The sequence below is a fragment of the Emydura macquarii genome, unplaced genomic scaffold, assembly GCF_026122565.2.
Source record: "Emydura macquarii macquarii isolate MOO-44397 ecotype Brisbane River unplaced genomic scaffold, CSIRO-AGI_Emac_v2 contig_1477, whole genome shotgun sequence".
Taxonomy (NCBI): Eukaryota; Metazoa; Chordata; order Testudines; family Chelidae; genus Emydura; species Emydura macquarii.
Genome location: NW_027131614.1, coordinates 8909698 through 8928424, shown reverse-complemented (window position 1 = coordinate 8928424; position 18727 = coordinate 8909698). Strand labels below are relative to the sequence as shown.

The 18727-nt window shown below is 46.6% G+C and overlaps 1 protein-coding gene across 3 annotated transcripts in view; it reads right to left on the bottom strand.

The window, feature by feature from the left end:
• STAU2 (staufen double-stranded RNA binding protein 2) overlaps positions 1–10460 on the bottom strand; it is a 234776-nt gene extending 224316 nt beyond the window's left edge. For 2 of the 3 annotated variants that reach the window (XM_067553611.1, XM_067553616.1), the window contains exon 1: positions 10323–10460. The gene's annotated coding sequence lies outside the window, so the exon portion shown is untranslated. The other variant, XM_067553612.1, reaches the window with a different exon arrangement.
• Between the last annotated feature and the right edge of the window lie 8267 nt (positions 10461–18727).

Genomic DNA, 18727 nt, shown 5'->3' with positions numbered 1-18727 from the left:
GGCATGTCTACACTGTCACGGCGGCAGGCATCAATGCAGTGGCATCGACTGAGCGTGTCTGGGCAGACCCGCTCAGTCGATGGGAGAGTGCTCTCCTGTCAACTGAATTAGTCCACCTTCCTGAAAGGCAGAAGGCAGCGTCAACGGAAAACACTCTCCCATCGATGTAGCATCGTGAAGATGCTGCACTGCATAGACATAAGTACGTCCACATTGAGATACGCTAGTTATGTTATGTAACTAATGTGGAACTAGCATATCTTGTGCTGACTCAGTGTAGACCAGACCTCGGCGATGTGGATTACATGCAGCAACAAATAAACCTCTTCTGTTGCTGTAGGAAGTATCTACATTAATGTGCTATAGCAGCACAGCACCTGTTGTGAAGACATGACCTTAGAATTTCTATGATGTCGTTCACTGAAGATTTTCCAAACTTAAAAAAAGTGTTTTTTAATTTTTAACCTTAAAAATCAATTAAGCCCATCGCTTAAGTTACTTATTTTCTTTAAACTGTTTTACTGGTTATCTACATAAATGCATACAATATTGCTGTAGATGTAATTTTCCTGTGGCTTTCAACATATCTAGTAAATATTTTCTATACTTAGGCACATGCTGTGTATAAGTTATTGCCACCGTATATTTAGTTTTTATTATTGTGGTGTTAAATTTAGCAACTTCTTTTGGGATGATGGGACATGCAGTTCTGCATTTAATTTTTTAATAGCTCCTAATTCAACTCTTACTATACCTAAATTCTGTAAAGCAGTATAATGATATAAATACAAAATAACAGTTTAGAAGTGTTTGACCTCAAGTAACAGTAAGCAGGCAGCTAGCTAGGATTACTGCCATAATATATCTTGTTTATATTTGTTAAAAATCCTCAAAGCCAACAAATTATGCACAAGGCCAGTGTGCGTAAATGTTTCTTATCACTTATCCTCAGCTCCGTTTTCCACTCCTTCTCTTTGTTGGCATCATTCACTTGTTGCCTCCTGCCTTAAATAAGGTTCTAGTGCCGCCTCCCGCTGTGTAGGTGTTTCAGAGCTGATCCTCCTTTAATTAGAAGCGCAGTCAGGTGGAAAGATGGTTTGGGTCCCTCCTGTAGTAGGGGCAATGGCAGGGGAGCCCAAGCCTGCACCATCCACTGGGCTCCAACCCATGCGCTAGGGGGAGACAACAGCATCTGGCCCCCAAAGGTGCCCCCTCCCTGGTGCACCTCATCCCGCTTTTTCTCTCTCCAGCTTCCTGTCCAAGATAAGGTGAAAAGAAAAAGAAAAGGCAACTAAACCATCAGCCCCAACCAGGCTCAGCATATAGTCTTGTTCCCTGAGGGAGACTTCTCCAGCACCCTTAACAGGAGCCTTCAGAAAAAATCTGCCCTCTTCTTCCCTCACCCCCCTCTTTCTGAGCTAGGTTGCTCCCTTTTCAACCCCTGCTCAAGTTAGAGCATGCTTTGCAGGGCTGAAGGGGCAGGACTACCTGAGCCCAGTCCTGTCCTTTTAAACCATTCCAGCCCAGTGTGGGGTTTGTATGCCCCATCACAACATGAAATAACTTGCAGGACCAGGACCTTACACAGAGAACTTCTGAATCAGGTCTTTCTATGTGTTTGAACAGTGCCCAGAACAAAGGAGCCCTGATCTCATTGGAGACTCTGCATGCTACCTCAATACAAATAATAAGTAAATAATAAAAGCTGGCAAATAAACATGGGCCTAGTAAGTATTTCACTTTAACTGACTAACATTTCTGAAGCACGAGAAAAAAAATCGCGAAATATTTTAATTTGGTAAATATTTCAATTTGGACAACCATTAAGACTCCTAAAATACAAGTTAACATGGTACTAACTGATATTGGGAAGAAACTGACACTGTGGACCAATGTTCAAATGAAAGGACATTGGAAAGATTTCTCACTGAAATGCACCTATTTGCATAGCGCTAAACCAAACCTGCCATAGACGACTTTTTACCGCTGGTTCACAAAAGGTAACTTCTGAAGAGGAAATGTTTTGCCTTAGAAACAGCACCAGATTGCACTGTGTCAGAAAATTTTCACAAGGAACACCTCCCAGAATAGAAGGGCTGAAATTTAATTCAAATTCTGTTTACCACCATATCATACCACCATATCTACACCAGAGAGATCAAAACTAAGGGTTATTTATACTTTTAAAGGTTAACAGCAGCACCTACACCTCACTGAGAATCCATTTATGTACTCTAGTCTTCCAAAATAGCAAATCCCTTTGTTCCCCATTTGCAGAGACCCAAAGTGGAATGGTTGTGTATGGGGAAATCAGCTGGACAGAACACCAAATCATACTATACCTTCCAATATAGGAGATCAGAAAGGAAATTTTTAAGGATAGCACTGTCCATAAGGAGACTAATTTCTGCTCTTCAGAATACTCCTTTTTGTGGTCAGTAGGATCTTGGCTGCTAGACATGGGTTTTTTATGTAAGGTTTTTCATTTCAATTAAAAAATACAACAGCAAAATAATAATTTGCATTTATATAGCAACTTTCATCCAAACATCTTTTCAAACATTAATTGAATCAGCCTCATAACACATCTGTAAAGTAATATTACTTTACTCATTTTACAGATAGTAAATTAAAGCACAGAGAGGGTAAGTGATTTAAAGGGCAAAACAACAAGTGAAAGGCAGAGGCAGGAACAGAATTCAGCAACTCTAACTCCTAGGACCTCCTCTGCCCATTAAATCACAATGCCTCTCTAGCACTCGAGACTGTTATGTGCATTTAAGATACTACCTGAAGTCTGCTGAGTCCTTAAACTAATTAACAGATTACAATGGTAAATTAATATATTAATATCTGTCACCGATGTCCTTCGGCAATTACGTTCATTTTATATAATGGAAAACTAGTCAATTTCCCTCAAAATGGCAGCCTGAAATTTCAAAAGAAAATCAAATCTCGATGCAGAAAAAAACTGAGATAGAGGAGATGATTAATTATTGCATCAACATTTAAAAAATTCAGACTTTCAAGATGAGCAAAATGGGCACAGGAAGGTTTGTTTATTTGTCTGAATTGTTTCACAACATTACGTGAGAGCAAATACTTGTTAGATAAACCGCTTTCAGTCGAGTATGAGATAAATCTCCAGTATTGTGCAGCATGTAGAATATCAGCATAGAGCAGTGGTTCTTAACCTTTCCAAACTACTGTACCCCTGAAGCCTGAGTCCCACCCGCACGGGGCTGAGGCATGTAACTTAGTTTCATTGCGCCCCTGTGGCTCCAGGCAATTGCCTTTCTTGCCACCCCCAATACCAGCTCTGCACTTGCGACCCCTCTAAAACCCCAGGTTAAGAAACACTGGCATAGAGGCATACCAGCATTTTGATTCTTGTGGAATGCTTAGGCTGCTGTGTCACACTACAGGTAACTTACATGAAAAACAAGTGCGTCAGGCCTCTTACATGCACGATACGCCACACCAGAGTTGTAAACCATACTGCATAATTCTTATATGCTGGAAGTTATTAGTGGCTGTCATCAAGTGTCTTTGATCTACAGGAAATCTGAGATCTTGTTAAAGCTGATGGGAGGCTAGTCACCACTCATTCAGCGGAATGGAAGAAGCAACTAAGATCCTTCATGAAGTAAGATAGCAGGAGACAATGGAAGCGACTGCCCAAGGCAGTAGGCAACATGCAAGGCTGATCAACAGAAAAGCCATGTAGGTGGAAGGATTTTCCGGGGTACTGACTGAAATGTTGGGGCATTGATTGGTGGCAGCTGTGTCACAGACAGAAAGGCAGTCAGAAAGCAAGAAAAGCCAACAGAAAGGATAAGCGGTCAACATGACTGTGGCCTTGAGAGGGAGCAAAGACAGGGTTCTTTGGGGGAAAGGATTGGCTGCAAAGGCAGGCTTGGAAACTGTGACCTGCCAACTGTTATTTGTCCCAACTGTATTTCAGGAAAACAGGACTTTGTGTACATCCTTTGTAAATAAACATGATTGCATCAAATACCTAAATCAATATAATCAATTACCCCTCCTAGTGAAAGCAACCCAAATATTGGCTAACCACTGAGGCCAAAGGGGCAACAATACTAAATATTTCACAGAATTATACCTCTGCTTAATTTTCCTCTGCCTTTAAATGCATACTGCTAGCTCCTTCCAGCAGTAACTTACCAAGGGAAGTAGGGGCCCAGTCCTCCAGGTGCTGAGTGCCCTCAGCTCCCCTTGAGCTTGCATGAGGCACTCAGTAACTCACAGAACAAGGCTCTACGGACCTGGAAGCTCAAAAGAGATGGATATATCATAGCTAAATAAGAAAAAATGTGACCCAAGATGACACTGCCATCCTTTCCAACTCATTTTATTCCAGCATGTGACAGATTTCATAGGAAATATAACACAACAAGCTTTCCTCCAGTCAATAGCAGGGCTTAAAAAAATCCAATCACCTACTCACAGTAGCCTGTGGGAAACTCATTTATTCAGCCTGCAAACAGACAGCACCAGGCCCCCTTTGCAGCTCATAGCTTTTGCAAGCAGCTGCCCAGTGAAATTAACAAGATTAGTCAGTTTCACAACTGCCATTCAGAACTATGCAGCAGTGAAACTGTCATGAATGTCTCTTCACTGTGTAACATCCTGGTAGAAACCGTACCAGTCTGCCTCTTTCCAGCAATAGGGCTAGCAGGGTGACTGTGCTTCTCAGTAGTTCCTTGCCCCTAGACCTCATCCATGGCATCCCTGCCCTCCTTTTCACCCCTGCCTCCAGCTAGTAGGTTCAGTCCTCCATCAGGTACGTGTGTTGTAAATTTATTTAAACTATAATTCTACATAGCACAAAGATTTCCTTTCTCCTTTGTTAAAATATGACAGAGAAAATTAGTTAAAAGATTATGGGGATATGGCAATACTGAGGCTGCTAAATAAAAGGATATTGCTCTATATGCCCTCTATTGAACCAACGGAAAAGATGCAACACATTACAGTTGGGTATAATGTTGGGATACAGAATTCAGTAGTTGGAAGCATTCTAATTACAACATGATTAATACATTAACAGATCTCTAAGTTACTCTTGAGGTAAAGTATGTGCCAGGCATGAACAGCTGGCACAAACTTTTCTGCTTTCATTATGTTCTGATTCTAGTATTACACTGCCATAGGTAGCTTTCTCATATTGGTCCATAGTTGTGACTAGTGAAATTACTTTTTCTAAATATTGTCCAGAATGATTCCTGGTAAGACCATCTTTCAGACTCTCCACTGAAGCTTTGATCTTTCAGCATAAAGGTAAGTGTACTTCAGATAAGACTGTTCCCAGTTATAAACACAGTAAACTTTAAGGGAAACATTTAGTAGGGAATCCATCTGTTCTGAGAACTGAACTAAGTACCTTGAACTATTTGCAAAAGTCCTAGGTCTAGTTTACTGTTTAAAAGTCTTGCCACTATAACTATTTCAGTAAGAGGCGTGATTTTTACCTACAGAATTACATGGGTAAAAGCCCTAGTGTGCATGCAGTTATACATATGTAACATTTAGATTAAAAAACTAGAAAGATACAAAATTAACATGGAACATATTAAATGGATTAAAAACTGGCTAATTAATAGATTCAAAATCTAACTGTAAATGGGGAATTATTGGCTTTTGGCATGACACTTTTTAACATTTTTATTAGTAAGTTCAAGATAGATGTTGACAAATTGGAGAGGGTTCAAAGAAAACCACAAGAATAATTAAAGGATTAGAAAACCTGCCTTATAGTTACAGGTCTACTTAAATCATGGAGAAATCACATATTTTTCATGGATTGGTCATGGCATAAATAGCAAATTTTGTAGATGTGTTAATTTGCTATTTATACCGTGACCAACCTGTGAAAAATGCATGATTGCTCTACAGCATTTTTCAGACTGGGGTTTCAAGCCTGTTGTACGGGGAGTCGTGGCATTGCTACCCTTACTTCGCGCAACTGCTAGCTGTGGCGCTGCCTGAAGCTGGGCGGCTACTGACTGGGCGCCCCATTCCGAAGGCAGCGCCGCTGCCATCAGCAGTACAGAAGTGAAGATGGCAATACCATAGCATGCCAGCCACCCTTACTTCTACACTGTTGCTGGCCACGGTGCTGCTTCAGAGCTGGGTGCCCGGTTAGCAGCCACCGCTCTCCGTTCTGCCTTCAGAACTGGGTGGCTGAAGACCAATTTTCATGGGGAGACCAGACCAACCCATGAAAAATGTGATTTCTCCATGCTTTAAGTAGACCCGTAAACTGTAAGGCAGGTTTTCTAATCCTTTAATTATTCTTGTGGTTTTTCTCTGAACCCTCTCCAGTTTGTTAACATTCACCTTGAACTTAGACTACAGGAGCTCAATCTATTTAACTCAACAAAGAAAGAAACTTAAGGGATGACTTGAATACCGTCTATAAATATCCACCTGGGGAACAAATACTTAATAATGGGCTCTTCAATATACACAGAAACAGTTAACATGATACAATGGCTAGAAGTTGAAAGTTAGCTAAATGCAGACTGCAAATAAGGTGTACATTTTTAACAGTGAATGTATAATTAATCATCAAAATTTAAAGATTGTGGTGGATTATCCATCACTGACAACTTTTAAATCAAGACTGGATGTTTTCCCCAAAGATATGCTCCAGGAATTATTTTGGGGGAAGTTTTATGGCCTATGTTATATGTAAAAACTAGATGATCACAACGATCCCTTCTGGCCTTGGAATCTATGAGATAAAGGTGACTTTTACTGGTACAGCCATACTGGCATAAAGCACCTCTAAACCAATATAATTGCATCCACACTGAGAGGGGTATATACTGCTTTAACTATAATGATATAGTTAAAGAGGTACAATATTCTAATGCAGGCAAGCCTGAAATATGAGAGTAGCTGCCAGCTGATCAATGTCCAAATGATTCTGGAATTCTAATTTGCAAAACCCTCAACAGCTAGATTTGCAAGCATAATACAGTAAAAAAACCACACACAAGCAAACCAAGAGGCATGGTTAGATAGTCTTAACACAGGACTGGGAATCAGTAACTCCAGAGTTCTGATTTTAACTTTGACAATATCTCACTTTGCGATTTTAAACAAGTCACTAAATCTCTTTGCCTCAGTTTCTCCATGTGTAAAAGGGAGGCAATTCAAACCTTCCTCATTGAAGGACTATATTTTTATAAAGTGCTTTGAAGATTAAAAAGTGCAAAGAACAGTTATTGGCTGAGCAAAGTGAGGTCTAATACTCAGCTCTATGGCATTTCTCTCATTTTGTCTGTTATAGATATGAAACTGATTAAACAATGAAGAGAAGAGGATCAGATTAGATGCTTTAACAATAAAATGTAGATTTAGTGGCAGCATTCTGTAAAATTGCTATAGGTTATGGGACAGAGACTATGTTCCTGCCTCTCCACTGCCACTTGCCAGTTCAGCGTTCATAAGCAACAAAGTAAGCAACCCTTCACATAAAACTGTTGGAAAATATTTGGTCTACAACTAGAAAACCCACTTCACAATTATACTAGATATTTCAGAAAGATACAATCCTCTGATGCTTTTCTTCCAAAAACTGTACGTGTACGCTTGTATTTAACAAACTAGAGTAGGTTTCTTCCTTTCAAACAAAGTCAAATTTATAGCCATACTTCAGGCAGGCCAACACAAATTATCTAGAGGGAATATGACAGGTACAGCCTTGGAATCCAAAGATCTGGCCCATCACTGATTCACTGTGTAACCTTGAGAAGTTCACTTACTATTCCACTTTACAAATAAAGACATGGTACCTGATTCACATCTCATATTTATATCAGTATAAATCAGGAGTAAGTCCACTCAAGTCAACATAATCACATTTATAAAACTGGGAAGAGAGAAAAATCAAGCCTTTGGTCTCTGCCCCAAAGAACAGTCTAAGTGAGCTATGCCACTGATTGTATCAGCCTGGAAATGTCACTTAACTTCCCTGTGTTTCAGTTTTTCCAAGTGTAAAACTGGGTTAACAACTCATCTTTGTAAACCACATTCAGATTTTAGGATTAAAGATTACTCAAGTACACTGTATTATTATTATTCAAACAACTGCTGGGAGACTGGGTTGCTCAGATTGGTAGAGAGATATATAAAGCATTTCACCTCTAGATTGGCAATCTGAATGTAGCACAAATTGTTTATCACCACTGGCTGTATAATGGCTTATGTTAAATGAGCTGGTCATTTTAGTCCAGTTCTTAGTGACCAATAGCCACATCACTATTGGACATCTCAGAAGAGTGCACCAAATGAGATTGAGGACTGCTGTAGTGGGTCCCTTCAAGACACTGTGGAGATTCCTCAACTAGGCAGCACTAGAAATCTTGCACTGTTGCTGGCTCTCCTTTAACATTCTGATGGATGAAGCCCTTTATTTATCTGGCACCTTTTATAAGCACTAAAGTGACACAAAAACTGTTTAACAAGAAAAGGCTTTGTCTACAGTAAAACTTGTACTGATATATTAAGGCAGTTACACAAATGTAACCCCCCCCTAATAAACTGCACCAATACAGAGCAGGGTTTACATTGTTGCTTAATCTGGTAACAACCAGAGATACATCAGCATAAACCCACTTTGCATCAGTTTACTTATGTACTCATGTCCTTATACCTGTGAAAATTTCCTTCATGGAAGCAGAGCTTTGCAAAGGTATGGTTATTTTTGTACATTCACCATGGACTGTTCTGTACAGGCTTGCACTTCTAATAATTGCAAAGAAAACCCTCCAAATGTGACCCAAAGCAAGCATGTCTTGGTTAGCCTAAAGAAACAGAGTTTGCTGGGAGGAAGAGTGTCACTGACTTTCCCATGTACCTCCATTTCCAGACTAGGTGTACTGCAGGAAAATTCACACTCAGAGGACAGCAAGCAGTGTCTTCATGAGTGCGTCTTCATAGAAGCCCTACCAGCAGAGGCTGCCAGGGAAAAGTGTTCCTAGGTGCTCTAGACACATCTCCTCCCAAGCTGGTGATGGCAACTTTCCTGACTGCACCAACCAACCCAGACCCCCAGCAAAGCAAGTCTGTGACAGCTCTGCACTGATGTCATCAAGATTGACTTTCTTCTGCTGGGGACCCCACAGCTGGATTACACTGGCAGAAATCTAAGTAATTTAGGACTAAATGTAGCCCAACAGCTCTTTAAAAAAACAAAAGCTGTGAATTGCCCTCCTGACCTCTCTGTAGTATGGACTGGGAAACCTAACCATGCAATACAAATGTCAGTCTTAACCATTTCACTGCTGCTAATTTTATAGGAGGAAAACCACCCATTTATTCTAGGAGCATGGGATAGTTTAGGCTTGTTAGCGAAGTTTAGCACTGTAGGAGAAGTCTAAGCACAGTTCCACCACTTTACTTTTAATCTATTGCACAATCAATACAGCATATATATAACATACTGTAAGACTTTTTGTATCAGTCTAAAGTGCTAGTTTAATTAATGTGGAATTTTTAAAATCTGTCATGAACCCTAGAAAACACATTAGCTAATGATCATTTATAAGTATGTAATCTGAAACATGCCCTGGTGAAATGTGGCAGTGATAATAAAGAGAGCTGAAAAAGTCACAGTGAAAAGAGAGGCATGCTTTGGCCGTGCAAAACTACTTGATACATTTAATACAGGCCTGATGCAATAGGCAGCCAATCCGCAATTCGAGTGGCACTTCCAGGGTAAATCACCAGTCTCCTAGCTTATCACCCCGCCAGCTGCCATAGCTGGGCTTTTATTCAGCGCAGGGCAGCTAAAATCCAAGGCATTTCCCTTGAGAGCGGTCTGAGTCGGGAGGGAGGCTAGCCGGGAAACAAGGGACTGTATCAACCGGTGCATCTCGGGGCCTGCCGCATCTCGGTGCGGGGCGCCCTGAGAGCAGGGGCGGGGCGGGGCTGGACATGTGGAGGGGGCGCAACCCCCGGAGCCGCCCGCCCCTGAACCAGGCGCCGCGCTCAGCGCCGGGGGGCCCTCACCTGTGCCCCGCGGGAGGGGGGAGGGAGAAGCTCCCGAGTCCTGCCCTGCCCGGGCTGGGTCAGCGAGCGCCTCCCCGCACCTCCCCACCGGGCAGCGCGGTGGGGCCGGCCCGGGACCGCGGTGTGACCCGAGGCGGGGCCGGCTAAGCCCCCTCCCCCCCCGCACTGCTCCCCAGGGTCCCCCAGCCCGGGGGCAGCGGCAGCCCCCTCAGCGCAGGCGGCCCCAGCCCGGCACCGCCTCTGGCCGGGCGGGGGGTGGCCGCCTCGGCGGGCCCGGTTACCTGGTTCCCGGGGACACTTGGGAGACGCCTCCAACATCGGCAAACACTAAAGAGAACTGACCCCGCCGCCGCGGCCGCCGCCGGCCCCAACCACTCCGCCCCCCCGCGCCCGCCGCCGGCCCCGCCGCCGCTCCCCGCGCCCGCGGCCCGGCCCCCCGCCCGCGGCCCGCTTCCCCACGGCCGCTGCCCCACCCCCGCGGCCTCGCGGCCCCGGCGGGGGGGCTGCCGACCCAGCGCCCGGCCCGCCGCTCCCCCCCCGCTGCTGCAGCACGAATGGCCCCGTCCGCCTCCCTTCCCCTGAGCCGCGCGCCGGCCTGGCGGGCCGCAGCCAGCGCCCTCTAGCGCCAGCTCCGGGCAACGCGGCCGCCGGGAGTGGGGCTGCTGCTGCTGCTGCCGCCGCCGCCGCAGCCGCCCGGTGCCACAGCCGGGGCTGCAGGCAAGGCGGGCCGCCGTTGCCGGCTCACCCCGGGCCCAGCCGGCCGGAGGGCGGCGTTGTGCCCTGCGCCTCAGCCTCTGGGCAGGGCAGGGCTCACCTCGGGGATCGGCAAGGCCCCCGGCGTGGTGCGGCGCAGCTCGCTGGGTGTGGGGCAGGCGCAAGCGGCTTAGGGCGCACGCAGAGTCACAGACCCCTCACCCCACGGCCGGCACGTAGAGCGGGGCTCCCCGTCCAGACAGGTCCTGGCTCCTGGGCTACCTCCGCCACCTCTCCCCCTTATGCTAAAGAAAAGGGGCATGGACCCTAGTGGCGCTTGGGGCAGGAACAGGTGCATGGCTCTGTCTGCCCTGGGGAAAAAGTGGTGTAAGTAATTCAAGCACACCCCCGCTTCTAGGGCGATCCAGTGCTTTTCTGACTGTAAAACATTACTACAGCCTTGCTACGTGACCGCGGCAGGCCTGGGCCACTGCTGTTTGTCTTTCATAACAGTTGAAGGCATTTTTACTAGAAATAAGTGTGTGGGAATTTCACCCTACGGGCCTTTCTCCAAAACACTCAAGCGGGTACTAGGCTGAGGTGCTGGGTTATCCCCGTTATGGGTACCTTATAAAAAACGGACTAGACTGCACCAGGAACTACACAATGAAATAAAGCCGGGTACATTTATTTCAATTACCAGACCTTGAGTTTTCACATTACCTATACATTAAAGTCTAGCTTCCCGTGACATTCAGACTTAGAGGCAGAATGAGGGCCAGAGATCGGGGGGGGGAGGGGTGACGGGTGACCTGTTGATAATTTATACAAAACTTGTGAGAATACGAAATTATAAACTTTCATGTTTCAGCTAACAGTTTTAAATTATTTAAACAATGTACTGTAAACACTCACCCCAGCTTACCACATTGTGTCATATTTTAACTTTCCCTTGTTTGGGAGAATAAACCCTATATATCTCACCCACCTTGTCTCCTGAAAAATAGGACTTTCCCATACAAATAATGATAGAAAAATCAAGTTGCCATTCTTACACTAATTTTCTATTTCTGTTTTAAGTGTGTCGCTTTTTTTGGATTTTGCCTGTAATTCTCTAGTGTCCTTTTTCGTATTATACTCAACCTGTTTCGTTGCAAAGCGACCCCTGCTGGCTACTTTGTGAACTTTTGTGTCTGCTCTGGAAGCAGCTGCTTCCTACTCTTTCAGAGACAAGGTGCATGAAACAATATCTTTTACTGAACCAACATCTGTTGGTGAAAGAGACAAGCTTTTTGAGCCACAAAGAGCTCATCATCAGGCTACAACTACATTACATCCTACTGTTTCAGGAAAATTAAAGCACACGGAGCATGAGAATATGATATAACCTGAGGAAACGTTTTAAAACTTGAGGAAATTGAGTAAACCAGAGTGAAAGTAAAAATGGTGGGGGGTTTTTTGGTTGGTGGTTGTTGTTTGTTAACTTAGTAGGTTGCATGGAGGAGGATGCACTTCAATCTGTCTCAACACTGATGACTGATGAGATCATTGGAAGGGAAAATACATATAAAATATTTGTATATACCAACAGCATGTTCAGCCATGGTCTAGACAATCTCTTCACTGATGAGCTTAATATCTAAGACAGACCAGATAAATTAACTTAAAATATACAGTGAACACCTAAATAAACCAAAGTCAAAAGAAAAACATCTATAGGGCAATAGCATATTTTCTTGTCTTGACAATGGACTTGGCATAGAGGTGTAGTAGCCAATACATTGCCAGTAGTCATACTCAGTGGCTCAGAAATGAGAATTCCTGCCCGTACACTTGTCTGACATACAAGCCTCACACGCAGCATCCCAAAATATTTGTCTCAAGATCCATGATCTATTGTTTTCTTTAATGTTCTTTTTATTATTTAGGAGTTTGTCGAGAAGCACAGAGCTGTTTGATAGAGGGAAAGTAGCAGCTGAAGAAGCAGTGATTTATAATGTCTAGGAACTCATTAACATATCTTTTCCCGCTCATTTTACATCTTTTTTGTTTAAAATATGTGCTGGGTAATAGCATAGTGAGCAGCAAAGATGTGAATAGATGCCGTGTTGTCGCTCTACAAATGTCCTGGATCAGTACTTCAGCCAGCAATACTGCGGAGGATGTTTATGCTCTTGTGGAATGAGCTGCTAATGGTGGGGCAGGCACATTCATCAAGTTGTGACAAGCCCTGATACACGAAGTGATCCACAGAGAAATCCTTTGAGAAGAAACAGGTAGCCCTTTCATTTTATCTGTTACTGCTACGAAGAGCTGAGTTGTTTTCCCAAACGGTTTAGTCCTTTCTATATAAAAGGCCAAGGCCCACCTGACATCCACTGAATGCAGTCTACACTCCTGTTAGTGTGTGGTTTTGGGTAGAAAATGGGAGGTGTATGTCCTGGTTCGCATGGAACTGGAAACCACCATTAGAAAGAAAGCTGGGTGAGAATGAAGTTGAACCTTAGCCTGGAAGAAAGTTGTATAAGGAGATTCCGATATGAGCACTTTGAGCTCAGATACCCCACTGGCCGAAGTTATGGCCACCGGGAAAGTCTACCTTCCAGAAAAGACAGAGGAGGAAGCAAGTTGCCAGGGGCTCAAATGGCAGTCTTGTCAGTCTTGACAGTACAAGGTTAAGGTCCCATTGAGGAACCGGCTGGCATGTATGAGGGTAGTCTGTCCAGGCCCTTCAGAAAATGTCGGACCAAGGGGTTAGCAAAGGCTGAGTGCCTGCCACCGAGGGGGTGGAATGCCAAGATGGCTGCCAAATGGACCTTAACTGATGACAGCAATAGACCCTGATGTTTCAGATGTAACAGATAGTCCAGGATAGTAAGAATTGATGATGGGTGGGATGTCCTTCTGAGCTGGCCAAACTGAAAAGCTCTTCCACTTAGCTAAATAAGTGGCTCTCGTGGCAGAACCAGATGCAGGAAGTTATCCATAAGGAGATCCGCTGAGCTGAAACAGGTGAGCCTTTCATCCTATCGGCACTGCCACGAAAAGCTGCATAGTCTTACGAAACAGCTTCGTCCTCGATATAAAATGCTAGGGCCTTCGTACATCGAGCGTATGCCATCGTCGGTCCTCCTCCAAAGTATGGGGCTTCAAAATGAAAATGGGCAGGAAAATATCCTGATTAGAATGAAATTAGGACACAATTTTGGGCAAGAAGGCCAGGTGAGGCCGCAAATGGAGTTTATCCTTATAAAAGACTATATAAGGTGGCTCTGAGGTAAGTGCCCTAATCTCAGATACCCTTCTAGCTGAGATGATTGCTATCAGGAAGGCCACCGTCCAGGACAGCAACAACAATGTGCAGGTTGCCAAAAGCTCAAATGGGGCCCCCGTGAGCCTAAAGAGAACCAGATTTAGGTCCCAGGGAGGCAACAGATCCCTAACCTCAGGGTAGAGCATCTCTATGCCCTTCAGGAACCTAACTGCCATCTCATGAGAAAAAAATGATTTCCCTTGAATTGGGGGGTGAAAGGTGGAGATAGCCGCCAGATGCACCCTCAGTTAGGCAATAGCCAGGCCTTGCAGCTTAAGGTGTAACAGGTAATCCAAAACAGTTCACTGGGATGCCGGCCAGCAGGTAAATCACTTCCACTTGGTTAGGTACAATGTTCTAGTGGAGGGTTTCATGCTATGCATTAGAATTTGTTGCACCTGAGAAGAACACGTTTGTGCCTCTGGATTTAGCCACTCAGCCTCCACGCTGTCAGGTGCAGAGACTCCAGGTCCAGATGCAACCACCACCCCCAGTCCTGAGAGAGGAGATTGCCCTCCCATTAGAGTTGCCACATTGGCACAATCGACAGCTTCAGCAGCATTGTGAAACAATGCTGCCAAGGCCAGGCAGGCACTATCAGAATGACATCCGCCTTGTCCCTCTTCATCTTTAACAGGACTCTGTGAATCAACGGTATGGGAGGAAAGGTGTACATAAGAGCTACTGACCACGGAAGAAGAAAGGCATCGGACAGCGCCCCTTTGTCGAGTCTGTGAATGGAGCAGAACTGATGGCACTTCTTGGTCAGCTTAGAAGTGAAAAGGTCTACTTGGGGAAACCCCCACTTCTGAAAGGCCACGTTGACCACCTTCGGGTGGAGCAACCATTCGTGGCAGGTTAAGAAGGACCTGCTGAGGCAGTCCTCTGTGGCATTCCTGATACCAGGAAGATAGGAAGCCACCAGGCATAGACCGTGAGTTATCAGGAAATCCCACAGATGCACTGCTTCCTGGCACAGGGCTGAGGAACGAGCCCCACCCTGCTTGTTAACGTAATACATCATGGCCGTGTTGTCCATCAAAACCCAGACCACCTTGGCTGTCAAAAGGGGGAGGAACACCCCACATGACAGCTATACCGCTCTGAGCTCCCTGATGTTTATGTGCAACCTTCGGTCCCTCTCCAACCTGATCCTTTGGATACTGTGACTGGAGCCGATATGTGGCCTCCCACCCCAGGTCTGCAGCATCCAATATCAGAGTTACCAAGGGAACCAGTTCTTTGAAGGGCATCCCTCCCATGACCATCCGGGGGGGGGGAGGGGGAGAGGGTCTAACCACCAACTCAGGGAGGAAAGGACGTGTGGGGGTTTGGTGACCACTCTGTCCAAGGAGTGTGTCCTTAGGGTGTATACCGAGGCCAGCCATGACTGGAGCAGTCTGAGTCTTAGAAGCATGTGGCATACACATACATGCAAGCTGCCATGTGACCCATCAACTGCAATCAAGCCCGGGTTGTCGTAAAGGGAGAGGTGCAAAGGCCACGTCGAGCCTTATCACGCACTTCGAACTGGAGTCAAGAACGGACCCGATGAATTCTGTTCTCTGAACTGGTACAAGTGTGGACTTCTGTTCGTTCACCAGCAGGCCCAGGCAATGACAGGTGGCCTGTACCAAGTCGATACTGGTCCGGACCTGCGACTGGGACCTGCCTTTGATCAGCCAGTCATCCAGTTACTGGTAAATTTGCACACTTTATCATCTGAGATGTGCAGCTATGACTGCCATGCAACTTTGTAAATACCTGTGGGGCGGAAGACAGGCCAGACAGGAGGGCCGTAAATTGGAAATGGGAACGACCCATTACAAATCGAAGAAACCGTCTGTGCTGGAGAAATATTACGATATGAAAATATGCATCTTTCAGGTCGAGGGCAGCACACCAGTCTCCAGGGAGGGAATAATGGAGGCTAGGGAGACCATACGGAACTTGATCCTTCTGAAGTACTTGTTCAACCCATGCAGGTCTATTGCCTTGGGGATGAGAAAGTACCAGGAATAGAACCCTTTTCCCCTCATGTCCGGTGGAACTTCCTCCACATCCCCTATTCCTGCATGAGGAGTTGCTCATGAGAGGGGTCCCTGAAGAGGGACAGGGAAGGGGGTTGTTAGGGTGGGGGAGGGGGGGAAGCACTGTAGGGTTTAGCCCACTGCAATGATCCCAAAGGACCCAATGGTCTGACATAATGTGAGCCCACTCAGGAAGGAAGGGGGCGAGGCGGTTCAGGAACTTCAGGGAAGGTGGATCCTGACTGGAAACTGGGAAGCTGTCCTTGGGCGCAACATCAAAACGGCTGGCGCTGTCTGCTGCAGCACCAGGAGGGGCCTGGTTGATGGGCTGAGGAGGAGGATGGGGTCAATTAGCATCTTCCGAAGCTCCTGTCTCTGTTTCTCCTTTTGTAGGCACCGAAACATGGAATCTGGTATCTGGACTGCTGCTGCTGGTGGAACTGCCTTATTGAGGCCTGTAGCGTGTAAAGGCCCAGCGAGCACAGGGTGGCCCTCGAGTTCTTCAACCCATGAAGCTTGGCATCCGTCTGGTGCGAAAAAAGTGCAATCCCACCGAAAGGAAGGTCATGGATGGATTGCTGCATTTCTTGGAACAGACCTTATGACTGCAGCCATCAGCACCCCCTCATGGCCACAGCCAAAGCTCTCGCCGTTGAATCTGCTGCATCTGAGGCTGCCTGTGGGGCGGCCCTAGCCCTTCTTCCTACTGTCCTACCTTCTTCCAGAATCATTGTAAGGTCCATTGCTTACTCCTGGGATAATGCATCACCAAAGCGCTTAAGGGAGTCCCAGAGGTTGTAATTGTATCTCCCTAACAACGCTTGATAGTTGGCAATTCTAAATTGAAAGTTAGCCATGGAATAAACCTTCCTGCTGAATAAGTCCAGCTTCTTGTAGTCTTTATTTTTCGGTGTGGAGCTGGACTGACCTTGCCTGTCCTGCTCATTCGCAGCAGCCACCACTAAGGACCCCAGTGAGCAGTGCATGAAAAAATATTCAAATCCCTTTGCAGGGATGTAGTATTTCCTCTCCGCTCTTTTGGAGGTTGATGACAGCGACAACAGGGTTAGCCACAGACCTTTAAACCAGCTTGAGAACCCCTTCATGAACTGGCAGAGTGACTTGGGCTGGTGCCGCAGTTGCCAGGACATCAAACAGGTTGTCTGCAGTTTCCTTAAATTCTTCCATTTCTAAGCTCAGATCAGAGGCCACCCTTTTAAGGAGCTCGTGGTGGACTCTAAAATCATCCAGCGGGACAGACAGGCTTGCCATTGTCGCCACATCCGGAGAGGAGGAGGATGACTTCACCGGCATGTGGGGTGGTGGCATCTCTTCCTGTGGGGCCACAGATGCTGACGTCCCCTCGAGAGGGGCTGAGTCTGGCTCCAATCCTGAGTCCCGAGCCCCTTCGAGTGCCGCTGGAGCTGTCGATCATTTCTCCAATGACCGGTAGGAATGTGGGCCTGGGACCATGGGGTTCCAATATGGCCATTGCGCAGGCTATTGCCCCTGGGGTCAACCCGATAGTGAGGGTCCCAGACCCTAGTCCTGGGGCTCGGGGTCAAGGCAGTGACTGGAGCGGACAGCGAATTGATCCTCCTCCGAGGCGTAAGAGCCACTAGCTGAGGACCACGGGGGCTCTTGCTGACTCTCTCCAACCGTCTCATGGCGATTCCTGCCAGTGCCTGAGTGACTGTGACCAGCGCCTTGAACCCTTAGACCCACCACAGTCAGCAGCACGATGGATCGCGCAGGGCGTCGGGGGAATGGGATCTCGCGGACCGATGATGGGACTGCCCAGGATGCCACTTGTATTGGGAATTGGAGGAGCGCCCCAGTGCCAGGGGGACAGGTGGTGCCAACCATTTCTGGGTGAGCCTCTCAACAACGGCGACAGGGTTCAACACCTGACCATTGCGGGGGAGTCCCTCGGTGCCAGGGGGCAGGAATGGCGCTGCTCCCTTGGGAACAGAGAGCATGTTCGGTGCCATCTCGAGCTCCTCCGTGCCAGTGATTGAGATTATCCACGCACTTTTGTCAGAGACCGCTATGGATGGTGCCACTCAGCCATAGGCAATCGTAGACCAGTGCCAGCGACACGAAGCATGACCCCAGGGATCTGCATCTCAATGGTGGAGACCTTCTCGTCGGAGACTGGTTTCCAGGTGAGACACCTCGGGGCTCAGGTGACTGGTGCAGCTAATGAGGGGGTCCCATTGCAAGCTTCCCCTATGAAATCAGAGCCCTCTCTCTTCCTGGCACCAGAGTAGGCTTAGCAGTGGGCGGCAGGGGGAGAGCCACCAGGTCTCTCATCATTTGAAGCGCCTCCGGTGTCGACAGCACTGTGAGGTGGAGGGATCCCTTTCCATTCCCCAGAGTTGGGGGTGGCTCCCTCGGAGCTCTAAAGGGCGAGTCCTGCTCTGAGTGCCCTGGCACCACTGGTTGAGCCAATGTAGGGCCCTCCCTTGCCCTCGCATCCCTATTATTCTTCAATACAGGAGCGTGGTCCTTTTCTGGGCGCTGCTTCTTCTGCCTTTTTTGTGGTGGTGAAGAAGGGCAGTGCCATGATGTTTCCAGTGCCGGTGGGACACTCTGCACTGACGATGTGCTCGGTCCCAAGGCGGAACGTGGCGGCTTTGAGGCCAGTCTT